We start from the raw sequence: 19,981 nt of genomic DNA, 5'->3' as shown, positions 1-19,981 counted from the left end.
GCTTACTAGCTTTCACTATGAAGTGCTCTGCCTGAGCACATAATTCTGTGGCTTTCTTTTTGCCAGGTCCAATTCACCAGAGAGGGAGGGTTCAATATTCTGCCAGCATTCTGCAAGCCAACTGGCAAAAGACAGTTCAGGAGCCACAGGAATTAGTATGCAAATACCAACCCCCTGTTTTTGTACAGTACTCCTACACACAACTATCTGGTTTCTCCTACCCCAGAGATTCTGCTGTTTACCTTCCCAAGGGAACAAGTCTCCAGAGTCCTGCTGAAGGAGAGGAGGGATGGCTGCTTGGCTAATGGAACAGAGAGTGGGAATTGGATTAGAGATACACAAAGTTCACCAGGGACCCTCTTGATTTCAACTGAATATTTGGATTCACAGGACTATCATAGACCACACTAGGGCCAGACTGCTCTGAGAGAGACGGGTGGGAATGACAGCTCTACAGAAGGGCAACATCAGGCATTCCTTTAAAAAAGTCTTTGCAGCAGCCCATGTGGCAATTCACGGAATCACTGAGTCCTCATTTAGATCACAGCTTAATGGCTAGGATGTGAGTTCATATCAAGAGGTGCAGGAGTCACTCTAACTAAAGATTCATGCTCCACATAAGCTGACATCTCTCATAAGAATGCTATATGCATCTGTCCCAGAGTCTTCAGAGAAGACATGCCAGTTTCAAGAGCCACCGTATTCACAAAGAGTAAAATTCAGTCCAGATGTAGTTTATCAGGGGATTTTTTTTTTTGTCATAAGCAGTATTGCCTGAGAATATGATTAAATATCATTTTTATTAGTTACCAGAGCAACAGTTCGGAGAAGGCAATAGCACCCCACTCCAGTACTCTTACCTGTAAAATCCCACGGATGGAGGAGCCTGGTGGGCTGCAGTCCATGGGGTCGCTAAGAGTCGGACACGACTGAGCGGCTTCACTTTCACTTTTCACTTTCATGCATTGGAGAAGGAGATGGCAACCCCCTCCAGTGTTCTTGCCTGGAGAATCCCAGGGATGGGGGAGCCCTGTGGGTTGCCGTCTATGGGGTCGCACAGAGTCGGACACGACTAAAGTGACTTAGCAGCAGCAGCAGAGCCACAGTTAAAAAGCTAAATAAAGTTCCAGTTCTCGGGCACAAAATGATGGGTTGTGTTAAGTCTTTATCCACACAATCTAACTGCTTCTTTTGCTTTCTTAAAAAATTATTATTAGTGAGACAGGAAGGAAAGAAACATGAAAAGAAATGTAGGCAAAGAGGCAGGTTAACATGATGTGGCGACAGGGGGATTTCAGTCTATTTCTATGCTCTGAAGAAAACATGCAGTAAAAATACAAACAGAGTAAGGAGGAGTGTGAGGTGTTGGATATTAGTGGCAGGAGAAAAAACTGTGAAGTAGACAGATTTGTAAAAGTATTTGGTGATGATCCCAACTCCTTCAAAAATGTTATATCCAAGATTTTTATTTATTGAAAAGTATTGATGTATTACTTAGGATAGGCTAAATGCAATAATAAATAGGTTCCAAAATATGTAACAGTCCAAACACAATAGCAGTCTATTTCATGTCTATGTAACAGTATTAGGCTGGAACATAGGATGGTGAGGTGACCTTCATCCATGGACTCAATCTGCAACAAGGCATCTCCCCTCTTCAACACCTGACTTCCAAAGTTGGCAGGTCCTCTTTCTTATAGTCAGTATGAAAGACTGTAAGATGAGCTTTCTTTGAGATGGGTCTAGAAACAGCATCTGTCTCTTCTGCCCAGGTGCCACTGGCTGGAACTCTGGCAAAAAACCACACTTAATTTCCAGTACGACTCAGAAATGTAGTCCAGCTGTGTGCCTGTTATTACAAGGAGAATATAGATTTTATTGAGCAGTAGTATGAAGAAAGCTAAGCGCCAAAAATTTGATGCCTTTGAACTGTAGTGTTGGAGAAGACTCTTGAGAGTCCCTTGGACTGCAAGGAGATCCAACCAGTCCATTCTGAAGGAGATCAGCCCTGGGATTTCTTTGGAAGGAATGACGCTAAAGCTGAAACTCCAGTACTTTGGCCACTTCATGCGAAGAGTTGACTCATTGGAAAAGACTCTGACGCTGGGAGGGATTGGGGGCAGGAGGAGAAGGGGATGACAGAGGATGAGATGGCTGGATGGCATCACTGACTCGATGGAAGTGAGTCTGAGTGAACTCCGGGAGTTGATGATGGACAGGGAGGCCTGGCGTGCTGCGATTCATGGGGTCGCAAAGAGTCGGACAAAACTGAGCGACTGAACTGAACTGATGGGCATTTAAATTTTGTAAATATTTCTATTAAATACATTCTATTAAATATAATATAAATGTTACTTTAGAATCCAAGGATGTGCTTCATTACTTTTCAAGAGCTTATTTGAAGAATATAAATCCTTACCAATGTCAAGTCAGTAAAATAATATTTTAAAAATAAGTAGGATTCACATCAATATTATTACATTAGGAATAAGTTTTATGTCATTAGAGCTGTGATTTACATGTGACTGAGGTTTGTGACATTGTACAGGAGACAGGGATCAAGACCATTCCCATGGAAAAGAAATGTAAAAAAGCAAAATGGCTGTCTGGGGAGGCCTTACAAATAGCTGTGAAAAGAAGACAAGCGAAAAGCAAAGGAGGAAAGGAAAGATATAAGCATCTGAATGCAAAGTCCCAAAGAATAGCAAGAAGAGATAAGAAAGCCTTCCTCAGTGATCAATGCAAAAAAATAGAGGGAAACAACAGAATGGGAAAGACCAGAGATCTCTTCAAGAAAATGAGAGATACCAAGGGAATATTTCATGCAAAGATGGGCTCGATAAAGGACAGAAATGGTATGGACCTAACAGAAGTAGAAGATATTAAGAAGAGGTGGCAAGAATACACAGAAGAACTATACAAAAAAGATCTTCACGACCCAGATAATCACGATGGTGTGATCACTGACCTAGAGCCAGACATCCTGGAATGTGAAGTCAAGTGGGCCTTAGAAAGCATCACTACAAACAAAGCTAGTGGAGGTGATAGAATTCCAGTGGAGCTATTTCAAATCCTGAAAGATGATGCTGTGAAAGTGCTGCACTCAATATGCCAGCAAATTTGGAAAACTCAGCAGTAGCCACAGGACTGGAAAAGGTCAGTTTTCATTTCAATCCCAAGAAAGGCAATGCCAAAGAATGCTCAAACTACCACACAATTGCACTCATCTCACACACTAGTAAAGTAATACTCAAAATTCTCCAAGCCAGGCCTCAGCAATACGTGAATCATGAACTTCCAGATGTTCAAGCTGGTTTTAGAAAAGGCAGAGGAACCAGAGCCCAAATTGCCAACATCAGCTGGATCATGGAAAAGGCAAGAGAGTTCCAGAAAAACATCTATTTCTGCTTTATTGACTATGCCAAAGCCTTTGACTGTGTGGATCACAATAAACTGTGGAAAATTCTGAAAGAGATGGGAATACCAGACCACCTGATCTGCCTCTTGAGAAATTTGTATGCAGGTCAGGAAGCAACAGTTAGAACTGGACATGGAACAACAGACTGGTTCCAAATAGGAAAAGGAGTATATCAAGGCTGTATATTGGCAATAACCTCAGATATGCAGATGATACCACCCTTATGGCAGAAAGTGAAGAGGAACTAAAAAGCCTCTTGATGAAGGTTAAAGAGGAGAGTGAAAAATTTGGCTTAAAACTCAACATTCAGAAAACGAAGATCATGGCATCCGGTCCCATCACTTCATGGAAAACAGATGGGGAAACAGTGGAAACAGTGTCAGACTTTATTTTGGGGGGCTCCAAAATCACTGCAGATGGTGATCGAAGCCATGAAATTAAAAAACACTCCTTGGAAGGAAAGTTATGACCAACCTAGATAGCATATTCAAAAGCAGAGACATTACTTTGCCAACAAAGGTCCATCTAGTCAAGGCTATGGTTTTCCCAGTGGTCATGTATGGATGTGAGAGTTGGACTGTGAAGAAAGCTGAGTGCCGAAGAATTGATGCTTTTGAACTGTGGTGTTGGAGAAGACTCTTGAGAGTCCCTTGGACTGCAAGGAGATCCAACCAGTCCATTCTGAAGGAGATCAGCCCTGAGATTTCTTTGGAAGGAATGATGCTAAAGCTGAAACTCCAGGACTTTGGCCACCTCATGCGAAGAGTTGACTCATTGGAAAAGACTCTGACGCTGGGAGGGATTGGGGGCAGGAGGAGAAGGGGAAGACAGAGGATGAGATGGCTGTATGGCATCACTGACTTGATGGATGTGAATCTGAGTGAACTCCAGGAGTTGGTAATAGACAGGGAGGCCTGGCGTGCTGCGATTCATGGGGTCGCAAAGAGTCAGACATGACTGAGCGACTGAACTGAGCTGAACAAGTGTATATAATGTTTTGTATAAAACATACCACTTGACTTTGCAAAACTGGCCATAAGTCAATTACTTTTATCATTAGTTAAGTGTTAATGTTTACTTTTAAAGAGAAATATGCTTTATCTCTATGGCTTATTTTCAGAGGTATTTACTTGTTTTAATTCAGGTACAAGAGTATTTTATTCAATTCTACATGGCACCAAATTCTCATGTTATAGTGTGCATACCATTTTGAAGGATCACAAGAAGCCAAATGTGGAAGAATGTCGAACTTACTAAAATGCTTCTGCTATTCCACTTGATGTTGACTGAAGCTCTACTTTTTGGCTATCTTGCTTTTCTTAACAGAAGACAGAAGCTTCAGGGGAACTTAACAAATATCATTTTCATTTTAAAACACACTTTATGACACTAAAATAAAATAATTTGAGTATAAATCTTTATAGCTTGTATATTAAAATCAAATGTTAAAAATGTTTATGTTTATGAATGTGAATTATTTTAATTTTATCATTAATTTTGCCAGTTTTACACATGTATGATATGCCTTTGGCTTCACTTGTGGTAATTTAAAGCACACCTATTATTTTTTTGTTTTTAATAAAATTACTTCTATAAAAAATAGAAGAAAAAAGAGCAAACTCACTCTTTGACAGCCTGTTTCCATCCATTCACATCTTTCTGTAACATTATCCTTTTGATCTAATGGACTCCAGTAAAAGATGAAAGTTTGCATGGTGCGTGAGCCAAACTTGCATTGCTGTTTTTAAGTTACAAAGGATGAAAGGAAAATGCTGCTCCTACTCTTTGATTATTTTTACATATGTGTAACTTAGAAAGTAACTGTAGAAATTGAAACTTTCCATGGGTCTAGTTTGCAAAAAGAAAGCCGCTCATGACCAATTTAGAATAAACATCCAAATTCTGAACATTTGAAAAATTACTCCAAAGCCAGTTTTGTGACATTTCAAACATTTAAACTTGCCTTCAATGCAGACAGTCTTATCTATTGCTGAGGAAATTCACACCTGTGGCATAACTATTTCATACCTAGGCAGTGGTGTTGTCTTTGGAAATTTTTTTTTTTTTTTTTTTAACTCTTGGGTTGGGGGAATAACAGTGAACCAAAGTGACTCTCAGTTTCAACACTACTGTTTTGCACAACGTATGAGTGTGTCTGTAATCCCTGCAGGAATGAGGATACAGTTACAAAGGAGAGTAAGTCTGGATATGTTATTCAGACATAATTATTACACTTAAAACAGTACATATCTGCTTAGACCCTAAAGATCACCAGGAAACATGTTTCTCACCAGAGGTTGCAACAGACAAAATGTGATATCTCTAACTTCATTTGAGGGAAGGAAAGATTTGTTTCAAGGTTACATTAGCATCCCAAGCCCTATAGTATACAAGAGCTAGTAAAATGCTTCTTCAAGTGATGCTTTTCAGAATTTAATGCTAAAATAATATTATATAATTAAATGTGACCCTAAGACTATTTTGTGAAAATTCACTCCTTTTGTTGATGATTAAAGTAAGACTAAGTGATAATATAAATTGAAGATGATGAAAATCATGTTTTAATTTAGTATAGTAGTCAAGATTGCCTGATGCAAGGCAGTATCTTGTGTGTGATGGCTTTCTGTGCTGGGTTTTTAATATTATACAATGACAAGCATAAAATCTGAACATCATTTTTCTGAAATCATGACCAGAGTGTTAAAAGAACTAGATTTCTTTTCACTTTTTTTTGTGTGTGTGTGAAATCTTCAAGCTTGTATTTATAGTGATTATATATCTCCAAAACATTGCTCCCTTAAAATTTTGATTGAGTACCAATTTCCTTGATTCTATGATAACATTTGGTTTGAACAAATGAGCATGTCAAAAAACTCTGGAGGTTCTTTATGATTCAAAATAATCTAGCAACATTATGTAAAAAAACATTTTTTTTTTCACAATCTGCAGTGTAAAAATAAATGATCCCACTAGTGAGCATAAACATGATCAGATGGAGGGGTCAGTGAAAACACTACCATCCATCAGGATCTCCTCAGAAATCTTTGGTCATATCTACCATATTTATCCTGTCAGATAAATGTACTTCTGGCCTCTCAGGTCAACTCTTTCCCATCCATCCCACTACTTTCCTCATCATTGAGACCCTCACAATCTTTATTTAGCCTCTTTCTCTTACCTCCTAACAGTCTTGCTCCACACCATTGCCAGAATGGTTTACCTAAAATACCAATGTGACCACACCATCTCTACTCCACTTACAAACTTTTTGAGGCAGGGGGGAAATGGATAAAAGACATTATGTTATGTGTCCACAAGTTGGCCAGGACAGCTGATCCACCTTTTATTCATTTCCTCCCTGCCATACGGCCCCATCTCTGATCACCACTAATTTCTTTCTGTGCCAGCACCTAATGCCACACATAGTCATGCCTGCTTTCACTGATCTTTTTATTTTGTATGCCACACTCTCCTCCTCTTATTTCATCTGCTTTAAAAATCTCTAAATGTAGATTGTTAAATGAACATCTTTAACACATTCCTGGCATCCATAACCATCACCTAGACATAGTTTTGGCTGGGAGGAAGGTGCCTTACCTCAATACTTCTGCTATAATTTTGTGATTTCCCTAAAAGTCAAATTTACCATGCATCCTCAACCAAAAAAAAAAAGAGAGAGAGAGAGAGAGAGAGAATTTGAAAGAAAAGAAAATACCTGGGTTATGTCAGTGCACTCCATATTTCACGCACACTCATGCATTTTTTCTGCATTGAATTATACTTACTTTTGAAATACTACCATCATGCCAGTTGTATCTCTAGAATACATTGGATTCTTGGTGGGTACAGAGAAAATACAGATCAAATATGCTGTTTAGCAATTGACTGATGGTTCCCTTAATGTGTTTGAGTGACTTGGGAGTTATTGTAAAGGTATATGGCTTCAAAATCAAGAAGAAGAAAATGGGTTTGACTATATCTTAGTCATATTTTGGAAAGACGGATTTGCATTTGGCAGATCTTTTCAGTTACACAGTATAAAAGAAGAAAATGTTTTGTTCATCCTGGCAAGAACAATATTTTCCTTTTTAGATTTATTTTAAAAATAATTTGTTGATTGAACAGTCACACAGGTAAATCATTTTCTGCAGAAGCAATGACATTCCCAGGCCAGCAGGCTTAGTTCAAAATACTAAGCCAGGCACCATCTGGAAAATCCATTTCCAAACTCTATGCCAATGGGTTGAAACCCTGGTTTGCTCAATATTTGAATATTCAATATATTTGAATGAGTAACATACTTTTCAAACAGAACTGGCAAGTCAAAAACTTTAAAATTCTGACCTTGACTTGTAGATACAATGACAAGCTTGAAGTTGACTTTATTCTTTAGTATGAAGCATCAACACCTGGCTGCATAGTAATTATGAAAGACGATGAGATTTAATTGCTAGAAAAACCACAGTGTTGTCCAGAACAAAGTCTGTGATTTAAATGTGTGTTAGATGGCCAACTCATTGGATAAGACCCTGATGCTGGGAAAGATTGAGGGCAAAAGGAGAATGGGGAGAAGAGGATGAGATGGTTAGATAGCATCACCAACTCAATGGACATGAATCTGGGCAGACTCCAGGACATAGTGAAGGGCAGGGGAGCCTGAAGTGCTGCAGTCGATGGAGTCACAAAAAGTTGGACATGACTTAGCGACTGAACAAGGATAATGAACAAGATGGCCTAGAAATGTGTACTTCAGTGCTCCTCATCAAAACTATACTGCTCACCTCCTCTAGACATTCTCTTGCATGAGTAGTTATTCGCTATTTGGTGTGTGATTTTCCAACTGCATCCTAAATTCTGTAAGGATAGGGAAACTAACATCTATTTGATTTCTTCTGTAGTCTCCCTCCCTTCTTTCATTTAGTTAGTGTTTATTGAGTCCTGCTGTTTTCCAAACAGCAATAATGAGGGATGCAAATACAAAGAGCAATGTTCCCTATCCTTGAGATTTTAAATCTAATGAGAAAAAATAGATATGAAAACAAATTTTTACAATGTACTAGGAAAAGAGGTATACTACAGGCATATAAAGAATATTATGGGAAAAGAAAGGGAACAACCACATTGGCCTAGGAGTGATCCCAGAGATTGCTTTAGGGTTGACCTTGAAGACTGAGCAGGATTTAAATTAGGGCAAGGAGGCCAAGAACATTTCAGGTAATGGCAAAGGCCAGAAGACCCTGTGGGCAGGGTGTTCTCACATTAGTGCTTATCCCAATTAGCTTTGGCTGGAAGACAACATATTCTCCAGAAATCTGACTGTAATTATATGATTTCCCTAAGTAACAGGAACAGAATGGAAATGTACATTCTGAGCAATAATAATACAGCAGAAGTATGTGTTCAAAGCAAGTAATTTGGAGCCAGAATGGCTGGGTCCAACCTAAACACCTAAATGCTGTCTGACTTTCAGCAAGTTATATAAGTGTTGTAAGCTTCAGTGTCCTGCCCTGTAAACTGAGGACGATATTAGTAATTACCTCATAAAGATTATTGTCCAGATTAGGTAGTTATTAAAATTTTCTTAGAAAAGTGATAGGCTTGTGAGAATTTTCCATAAATGTTAACATCAAATATTTGAATTATTCACTTTATTTAACTCTATTTCTGACCTATAATTTACATACCATATGATTCATCCATTTAAAGTATATGTCAATGATTCTAGTTAATTCAGAGGATTTTGCAACTATCAATTCAATCTAATTTTAGAATATTTTCTTCCTCTCCAATTGAATTTCATTCTGTTTTTACTCTTCTATCTCCCAGGTATATGTAAAAAGTAATCTCATTTCTAACTCTAAAGACTTTCCTATTCTGGACATTTAATGCAAAAGTCATGATAAAAAAAAAAAAAAAGAAGTGGTCTTTTTTGTCTAAGTTCTTTCTCTTAGTATAGTATTTTCAAGATTCATCCATATTTTGCCTATGTTCTCCTCTAGGAGTTTTATAGTTTCTGGTCTTACGTTTAGATCTTTAATCCATTTTGAGTTTATTTTTGTGTATGGTGTTAGAAAGTGCTCTAGTTTCATTCTTTTACACGTGGTTGACCAGTTTTCCCAGCACCACTTGTTAAAGAGATTGTCTTTAATCCACTGTATATTCTTGCCTTTTTTGTCAAAGATAAGGTGTCCATATGTATGTGGATTTATCTCTGGGCTTTCTATTTTGTCCCATTGATCTATATTTCTGTCTTTGTGCCAGTACCATACTGTCTTGATAACTGTGGCTTTGTAGTAGAGCCTGAAGTCAGGCAGGTTGATTCCTCCAGTTCCAGTCTTCTTTCTCAAGATAGCTTTGGCTATTCGAGGTTTTTTGTATTTCCATACAAATTGTGAAATTATTTGTTCTAGTTCTGTGAAGAATAACATTGGTAGCTTGATAGGGATTGCATTGAATCTATAAAGCAGGATCCTCTATGACCCACCTCCCAGAATATTGGAAATAAAAGCAAAAATAAACAAATGGGACCTAATTAAACTTAAAAACTTCTGCACAACAAAGGAAACTATAAGTAAGGTGAAAAGACAGCCTTCAGAATGGGAGAAAATAATAGCAAATGAAGCAACTGACTAACAACTAATCTCAAAAATATATAAGCAACTCCTACAGCTCAATTCCAGAAAAATAAACGACCCAATCAAAAAATGGGCCAAAGAACTAATTAGACATTTCTCCAAAGAAGACATACAGATGGCTAACAAACACATGAAAAGATGCTCAACATCACTCATTATCAGAGAAGTGCAAATCAAAACCACTATGAGGTACCATTTCACACCAGTCAGAATGGCTGTGATCCAAAAGTCTACAAGCAATAAATGCTGGAGAGGGTGTGGAAAAAAGGGAACCCTCTTACACTGTTGGTGGGAATGCAAACTAGTTCAGCCACTATGGAGAACAGTGTGGAGATTCCTTAAAAATCTGGAAATAGAACTGCCTTATGATCCAGAAATCCCACTGCTGGGCATACACACTGAGGAAACCAGAATGGAAAGAGACACGTGTACCCCAATGTTCATTGCAGCACTGTTTATAATAGCCAGGACATGGAAGCAACCTAGATGCCCATCAGCAGATGAATGGATAAGAAAGCTGTGGTACATATACACAATGGAGTATTACTCAGCCATTAAAAAGAATACATTTGAATCAGTTCTAATGGGGTGGATGAAACTGGAGCCTATTATACAGAGTGAAGTAAGCCAGAAAGAAAAACACCAATACAGTATACTAACGCATATATATGGAATTTAGAAAGGTGGTAACAATTACCCTGTGTACGAGACAGCAAAAGAGACACTGATGTATAGAACAGTCTTTTGGACTCTGTGGGAGAGGGAGAGGGTGGGATGATTTGGGAGAATGGCATTGAAATATGTATAATATCACATACAAAACGAGTCCCCACTCCAGGTTCGATGCACAATACTGAATGCTTGGGGCTGACCCAGAGGGATGGTATGGGGAGGGAGGAGGGTTCAGGATGGGGAACACATGTATACCTGTGGCAGATTCATTTTGATATATGGCAAAACCAATACAATATTGTAAAGTTAAATAAAACAAAATTTTTTTAAAAATGAAAAAAAAAAGATTCATCCATATTATAGCATGTATGAGTACTTTATTCCTTTTTATGGCTGAACTATCTATATTCTGGGCTTCCCTAATAGCTCAGTTGATAAAGAATCTGCCTGCAGTGTGGGAGACTCTTGTCTGATTCCTGGGTCAGGAAGAACTATGGGAGAAGGGATAGGCTACCCATTCCAGTATTTTGGGGCTTCCCTTGTGGCTCAGCTCGTAAAGAATCTACATGCAATGTGGAAGACCTGGGTTTGATTCCTGGGTTGGGAAGATCTCGTGGAGAAGGGAAAGGCTACCCACTCCAGTATTCTGGTGTCTGTCCACAAAGAGTTGTGCACAACTGAGCAAATTTGACTTTTGCTTTATCTATATTCCATTATGTGAAGGGCCATATTATATTTATATATTCATAAATTGATGGGAATTTTGGATGTTCTGTTTGTAGTAAATTATGAATAATGCTGCTGTGAACATTTGGGTACAAGGTTTTTCATGGACATATTTTTTATTTCTCTTGGCTACACGCACAGGACTGTAGTTACTAGGTCACATGTTAACATTTTGACATTTTGAAGAATTGCCAATGTGTTTTCCAAAGTAGTTGTACAATTTTCTTTACCATCAGGAATATACATGAAAGTTTCAATTCAATTATATACTCATCACTAAATGTTCATTCTATTTTTGTGAAAATTGCTGTTCATGAAAAAAAAAAAAAAATACTTTGTATTGGAGTACATAAAGCCAGTTAACAAGCAATATTGTAATAGTTTCAGGTGAACAGTGAAAGGACCTCAGCCATACATATACATGTATCTATTCTCCCCCAAACTCCCCTCCCTTCCAGCCTGCCACATAACATTGAGCAGAGTTCCATGTGCTATACAGTAGGTCCTTGTTGGTTATCCATTTTAAATATAGCAATATGTGCATGTCCATCCCAATTTTACTGGGCTTGCATTGAAGCTATAGATAGCTTTGGGTAGTATAGACATTTTAACAATATTAATTCTAATGATCTAAGAACATGGAATTTGTTCATTTATTTGCATCTTTTTTTTTTTTTCATCATTGTCTTATGGTTGTTGGTATAGGGATCACTGATTTCCTTGGTTAATTTTATTCCTAAGTATTTTATTATTGTGATACTATTGTAAATGGGAAAGCTTTCTTTACTTTTTTTCAGAGTTTAATGTGAGAGTTATGAAATGCAAGTATTTTTTGTATGTCGATTTTGTATCATGAAGCTTTACTGAATTCATTGATGTGTTTTAAGTGTTCTGGTGGAGTTTTTAAGATTTTCTATATACAAGAGCACATCATTAGCACACAGACAGTTTCACTAGTTACTTTAAGATTTGGATGACTTTTATTTCTTTTGCTTACCTGACTGCTATGGTTAGGACTTCCGGTATAATGCTGAGTGGGAGAAGTGAGAGTGGACACCCTTGTCTTGTTTCTCATCTTAAAGGGAAAACTTTCAACTTTTCACCATTGAGTATGATGTAAGCTATGGGACTGTCACATATGACCTTTATTGGGTTGAAGTATGTTCAATCTTGGAGAAGGAAATGGCAACCCACTCTAGTATTCTTGCCTGGAGAATCCCACAGACAGAGGAGCCTGGCAACCTACAGTCCATGGTGTCGCAAGAGTCAGACACGACTTAGTGACTAAACCAGCACCACCATATTCAATCTACTCCTATTAGTAAAAGTTTCTATCATAAAAGGATGTTGAATTTTGTTGATTACTTTTCTGCATCTGTTGAGATGACTTTATCATTCATTCTATTAATTTCATTCTGTTAAGCATCCTTGCAATCCAGGGATAAATCGCACATGATAATAGTATATGTACTGGTTAATTTAGTTTGCAAGCATTTTATTGAGAGATTGTGCATCTATATTCATAGAGATACTATCTTGTGGTTTTCTTATTGTGTCCTTCTTTGGCTTTAGCATCAGGGTTATACTGGCCTTGTAAAATAAGTTTGGGGGGTTCCTTCCTCTTCAAATTTTTAGAACATTTTGAGAAGAACTGACATTATTTCTCCTTTAAATATTTGGTGAAAGTGAAAGTGAAGTCGCTCAGTCGTGTCCAACCCTTTGCGACCCCGTGGACTGTAGCCCACCAGGCTCCTCCGTCCATGGGATTCTCCAGGCAAGAATACTGGAGTGGGGTGCCATTTCCTTCTCCAGGAGATCTTCCCGACCCAGGGATCGAACCTAGGTCTTCCGCATTGCAGGCCGACGTTTTAATCTCTGAGCCACCAGGGAAGCAGTAGAAATCACCTAAACCTGAGCTTTTTTTTTTGGAGAGAGATTTTGATTACTGATTCAATCACCTTACTCATTGTGAGGCTGATCAGATTTTCTGTTTTTATGATTCACTCTTGGCAGGTTGTAATTCCTAGGAATTTATCATTTTCTTCCGAGTTGCCTAATTTATTGGCATGGACTTGTTCATAGTACTCTCTTATGATCCTTTGTAGTTCTGTGGTATAAATTATAATGTCTCTCTTCTTTCATCAATAATTTCATTTGAGTCCTCTTTATTTCTTGCCAAGTCTAGCTGAAGCTTTGCCAATTTTATTAAAAAAAAAAAAAAAAACTAACTCCTAGTTTCACTGGTTTTTTCCCTATGGTTTTTCTATTCTCTGTTTTGTCTCTGCTCTGATATTTTCTATCTCCTTTCTTTCTTCTTCCAACTCTTGGTTTTGTTTGTTATTCTTTCCTAGTTTAGTAAACTTCTGGCTGCTCTAAAGTTTTGCTTGTATCATGGAGTTCTGAGCCTTCTCTAATTGCCCTCCAGTACTCTTAAGAAATAAATTTTCTATGCTCCATTTGAAATAAATTCAGATTCCATCAATTCTATGGCCTGCCTTTATTCTGGACAGAACACCAGAACTGCTGCACTGCAGCTTGGTGGGTTGGCAGGAAGCTAAATTTTTCTGAAGTGACATCCTTACTCTATGAGTGGTCATAGGGTAGGAGCGGTGACCACCTTTAGTTTTCTCAGTTTGACTCTTCTAGCCTGGAACTTCCACACTACAGGCAATCTCAGGTAGGGATCACTCCCACGACATTTGAAGTAGAACTTCTGCTCCACAGGTAAGGGTTGGATAGGGGAATGGAGACCTAGTCCTTTCGGTCATAACTCGCTAGGATAGAACTTCTGCAGCATGGGACAGGAGGGGACAAGAGACCAACAGACTGTCTTTTTGAGGGTATAATCATATTCCCAGACTGGATACTGGGAGAGAGAGAGTCCCATATTCTTAGCTCTTTTACCAGCTATATAGAACACTCAGGGTCGAGCTTCTGTAATGCAAAACTGGTGGGGCTGGGGGAGAGGATGCTCCTGGTGGTAAGGGATTAGAGCATGGCTCAGAGTCCACAGTTGTGTTTTTATGGAGATTTAGTAGATTTTCTATAATGAATGTTTCTCCATTTTCTGTTTGCCCTTAGGATAATTTCCAGAGACTTTGAATAATTGCTGGCTTGATTTGTTGTTTAAAATAATTTTCACAAGTTAAATTGTAGTTTTCTTGGGGAGGTGGTCCCCCAGTCTCCTTACTTGGCCATTCAGGAGATCTTGTCTCCTTTGATTACTTATTTTTGCCAGTGCATTTTATTTATTTATTTTTTAATCTATTATGAGAGCATTAATTAATCGCTTCTATAACCATAAATCCTGCGATTTATTTTAATAAGAAACTACATTTCCTCATGTCTGACGAAAACCTCTGTACTAAAAAAAAAAAAAGTAGATTCATCTGTTTTGAATCTATCTTATAGGCCCCTGTTGGAAAATCAGATTTTTCACTAGAATATTTAAGAATCTAAGGAATCTAATACAGAGAAAAATGAACTCTTTAGAAACTATTGTTTCCTGGAAGTGAGGCAATGCTAAGCAAGGGCCTAGGGACAAGAACTGAACAAATTGTGTGATCTGGAAATTGGAGGTCCTAGTAGAAACACAGAGGCCGGCCATAGATGCTGGGACACACCCAGGGTCATGTGCAGAAATATCCATTTCAACAGAGGACAGTGGAGGCGCAACGCTGCCATGCAACGTGGAACGTATATGCTTATCACTGGATACTGCCAGAACTTTTAGGCCATCCTAAGGAGGAGAGGGACAGTGAGGAGAAAACCTCTATCTGGAACAGTGAGGAGAAAACCTACACTGCCAAAATGACTGTTGGTGGTGGTGGTGTTTTTTTTGTTGTTGTTGTTTTTTTTAATGGAAAAAATTGCTGATTTACAATGATGTATTAGTTTCAGGTGTACAGGAAAGTGATTCAGATCACTTTAGATTCTTATCGATTATAGATTATTATGATATTGAGTGCAGTTCACTGTGCTATACAGTAGATCCTTGTTGGGTATCTATTTTATATATAGTAGTGTCCATATTTTAATTGCACACTCCTAATTTATACCTTCTTCCTCCTTTCCCCTTTGAAACAGAGTTTGAAACTAAAAATTAGTGAGTTACCTTGATAATACAAGGTTAAATTTTCCCCTCTGATATAGACAGAGTATTTGTGTTTCCACAAAAGTTTATATTTAGTTAATCCTCAGTGAGATGGTATTTGGAGGAGCCTTTGGAAGGTGGTTGTCATAAAGGCAGAGCTCTCATGAATAGAACCAATGCCTTTATAAACGATACCCCAGATGGTTTCCTTGCCTCTTATCCCATGTGAGGACACAGAAAGCAGTTAGCAATAGGAAACCCAGAAGAAGGCTCTCTCTGGAACTCAATTATGTTTGTACCCTGATCTCAGACATCCCGACTCCAGAACTGAGGGAAAAAGCTCTTGTTTATAAGCCACATGGTCTGTGGTATTCCACTGTGTCAGACATCCTTCAAGCAGAGATGAATAAACCAGACTGAATCTAGTTCCGTTTTAGAAATAAAAGGAAGTTACATATTTAAATACTTGAATTTTGTGATTAAAAATTCTTACCACTTTCATTATTATACCTTCTACTAGTTCCATGTAGGTGTCATGTGAAAAATAAGCTGAAATACAAGGTGAAAAGAAAAATCCAAGTAACATTATAATGAATATAAATCTGCTGTCATGTTTTAAAAAAGACTAATATATGGTGCTAAAATATTAATCTTAATAGATGTCCTCACGTGTCACCACCCATGCATATATACTTGTAAACATACATGTACACATACCACTCAATTCAAATATACCTGTAAGAAGCTGACTTTTAAACTTCTCTTACTGTCCCAGGCCAATGATCACAATGCATTAACTTTAAATGAATGAAACTGCATATAATAATTTATGAGACCCCCATTATATATTGTTTATAATACTTTGGATAGATAAACTGGGCCAGATATGTCTTCTGAGTATTCTGCAAAGGAAATGTGTCCTGTAAAACACTATTACATAAGTAGACCACTTGGGAGATGTCTAAACAATGTATGAATGTACAAATACTCATGAAGCACACAGGATAATTTATAAGCTTTTATTTCTAATGCAATTGCTGAAAGTTAATGTAGAAGCCATTCATTTGAGCAAACCCTTTAGGACCATTACATGCAACAGTAAGGTGAATTCTGCCTACTATCTTCTGAAGGAAAGTTCAGTTGAAACAAACAGCATTATGCATGACCCCCAATTCATGGTGAAACAGATTTCCATAAAGACTTTGGGTTCTGTGTAATTCTCACACATTGATATTATGATTTAATGCATTTCATGTGTATCTAGCTTTGGACACACTATCTTTCTTTTATTTTTATTTTCTTCTCTGTAGTCTCCTCTCCTTTGTATGTTTTACTCCGTATATGTAACAGGCAGATTCTTTACCACTAGCACCACCTGGGAAGCCCTCATACCTAAATCACCCTACCCCAATATTGTCTCTGAATTGGAAGTTTCCAAATGAGGAGGGACTAGTAAGCAATCTCTCTGCTGGGAATCTTTCTTTACCAGTCTTAGCAAATAGAAGCTTGCTTTCTTTCTTTCCTGCTATCTATGTGCAGCACAATTCTGTTCATGAAATAATAAAGGATTCTGTCATGGTTATATTGTGATACAATAATTTTGATGGCCATGAATATGCACACCATGATATAATAGTGTTCTGATCTCCCAACTGTGGTCCTCTTGAAGGTTTAAGGGAACTGCTCTGTAGGAATCTGTTCAGTCATTCTGACACACTCTTAGAAAAGGAGACTGGTGATGATCAAATCTGCCTGCTAGATGATAATAGCAACTTCTGCCTGTTCTCCAGAGGCCTATGACCATCAGCAGAAGCATTTGGCTTTATGAGCTATCAATATTGTGTCATCCTCTAAAGTCAAATCTCTGGAAGATAGAATCCCACCTTTTTCTCTTACATAAAGTTTACTGCATGGAGCAACACTAAAAATTATTCATACATGTCCAATGTCACATTATTAATATGAGTTTCTGAACCCAAGAGGAAAGTGTCCTGTCATTTAGCTTGAATATGTTTTCCATTGCTTTGCAAGAATTTTAAAGTTACTCAGTGGGAATTCCTTTGGGAATCATTTCATAGTTCTTGCATATTAAATGATACACATTCTAGACAAATTAAAGTTTGAAAAATATTTCTTGTGTTTGTAGTTTTTATTTATTAGTATCAAGTTATTCTAAACCTAACTACTCTAAAATATGGATGACTTTAGGTATCAAGGGGCTAATGCGATCAACATAAACTGTGGAGTCTCCTTGGCATATGTTCTAAATCTCTAGGGAGCTGTAAAGATGGGGCTGTGACGTGTTCTTTGACTATTTTCTGTTTCATACCTTCTGCACTCCGTATTGAATTTTTAGAAAAGAGATAAGTGATATGAATATCCATGCTTACTCTAATTTCAAATAAATCTCCAATATAATGAGTCATTTATTACACTGTATTGCCTCTAATAAACTTTTATCTTAATATAAAATTTTAAAAAGTACATCTAATCTTCTATTAAGATACTGTCTATTAAAACTCCTGGCTGGAGAAAGAAATGGCAACCCACTATAATATTCTTGCCTGGGAAACGCCATGGGCAGAAGAGCCTGGTGGGCTACAGTCAGTGGGGTTACAAGAGTGAGACACCACTTGGCGACTAAAACCACTATATGATTGAAGTTTTCCGAAAGTCTTTTAAAAAAAAAAAAGATTCCTTTAGGAGAGAGTAATATTGTAAGTTCACAGAAAAGACCGTAGCACACTGCCAGAAAGAGTGAAGTGTTCCTGTTTGGAAGGCTGGGGCTTTCTCTTTTACCTCCCACTCCTGAATCAAGGCTGTTAAATAGGTGTTTTAAATGCCTCGTGGAGATAAATGTTTGAATTAAATTGTATACAGAAAACAAAAGATGACTCCTGGCATTGGACAACTTGAATGGTTGACAGCCTTCACTTTTGCTTGCTGAAGCTCATGTGCATATTTCTATCATAAATAAAATATTTAAACTCTTTTTGAAGAGGACAGAAAATGCAACAAATTTGGAGGCAATGGTTTCTTCATATAAAAATGTATTTTTAAAAAATCTTATTGCAGTGTAGTTGATTTACAATGTTGTATTAGTTTCAAGTATAAAATATAATGATTAATTTATATATTATATATGCACACACACATGCAGTTATATATGTGTGTGTATATATATATACACACATATATACATATATTCATTCTTCAATTCTTTTCCCATATAGGTTACTATAGAACATCGAGCAGAGTTCCCTCTGTGTAGCTTCTTGTTGATTATCTACTTTATGTATAGTAGTATGTGTATGTCCATCTCAAGCTCCCAAACTATTCCTCCCCCAAATTTTTCCCCTTTGGTAATCACAAGTTTTCAAAATCTGTGTCTGTTTTCATTTTGCAGATAAGGTCACATATCATTTTTTTAAACTAAATTCAACATAAGAATGATATCACAAGTTATTTGTCTATGTCTGACTTACTACGCTTAGTATAATAATATCTAGGCCCATCCATGTGGCTTCAAATGGAATTATTTCATTCTTTTTTATGGCTGAGCAACACTGCATTATATATATGTACCATATTTTGTTTTTTTTTTTAATCCATTGATCTGTTTTTGCATTTTGGCTATTATAAACACTGCTGCAGTGAACATTGGAGTGCATGTATCTTTTCAAATTAAGTTTTCCTCAAGATATATTCTGAGGAGTTGGATTGCTGGATCATACAATAGTTCTATTTTTGGGTTTTTAAGGAACCTCCATACTGTTCTCCATAGTGGCTGTACCAATTTATGCACTCATCCACAGAGTAGGAGGGGCCCCTTTTCTCCACACCCTCTCCAGCATTTATTGTTTATAGACTTTTTGATGATGGCCATTCTGACTTTAATCAATGTGAGGTGATACCTCATTGTAGCTTTGATTTGCATTTCTCTAATGGTTAGTAATACTGAGCATCTTTTCATGTGCATTTTGGCCATCTGCATGTGTTCTTCGAAGAGATGTCTATTTAGATCTGCTGCTCATTTTTGATTGGACTGTTTGGTTTTTGATATTGAACTGCATGAGTTATTTGTACATTTTGAAGATTAACCTCTTGTTGATTCCTTCATTTGCTAATATTTTCTCCCATTGTCTGGGTTGTCTTTTCTTTTTGTTTATGGTTTTATTTGCTGTGCAAAAGCTTTTAAGTGTAATCAGATCTCCTTTTTAAATTTTTATTTTTAAATTCATTACTCTAGGAGGTGGATCCAAAAAGATATTGCTGTGATTTTTTGTTAAAGAGTACACTGACTATATTTTACTGTAAGAGCTTTATAGTGTCTAGTCTTACACTCAGACCTTTGATCCATTTTGAGTTTATCTTTCTGTATGATTTAGAGAATGTTCTAATTTCATTCTTTTATATGTAGTTATCCAGTTTTCCCAG

General features: G+C 37.3%; 1 long non-coding RNA gene across 1 annotated transcript in view; it reads right to left on the bottom strand.

The window, feature by feature from the left end:
- Window positions 1-1,267: 1,267 nt before the first annotated feature.
- The window catches only part of LOC138988643 (uncharacterized), an 824,542-nt gene continuing 805,828 nt past the window's right edge, over window positions 1,268-19,981 (bottom strand). The window contains exon 6 of the long non-coding RNA XR_011464915.1: window positions 1,268-1,849. This is a non-coding gene — a long non-coding RNA (uncharacterized lncRNA). The remainder of the gene's footprint in view (window positions 1,850-19,981) is intronic.

The sequence above is a fragment of the Bos mutus genome, chromosome 7 (assembly GCF_027580195.1).
Source record: "Bos mutus isolate GX-2022 chromosome 7, NWIPB_WYAK_1.1, whole genome shotgun sequence".
Taxonomy (NCBI): domain Eukaryota; kingdom Metazoa; phylum Chordata; class Mammalia; order Artiodactyla; family Bovidae; genus Bos; species Bos mutus.
The sequence above is the reverse complement of the archived record's forward strand: the minus strand, read 5'-3'. Positions and strand labels throughout refer to the sequence as shown.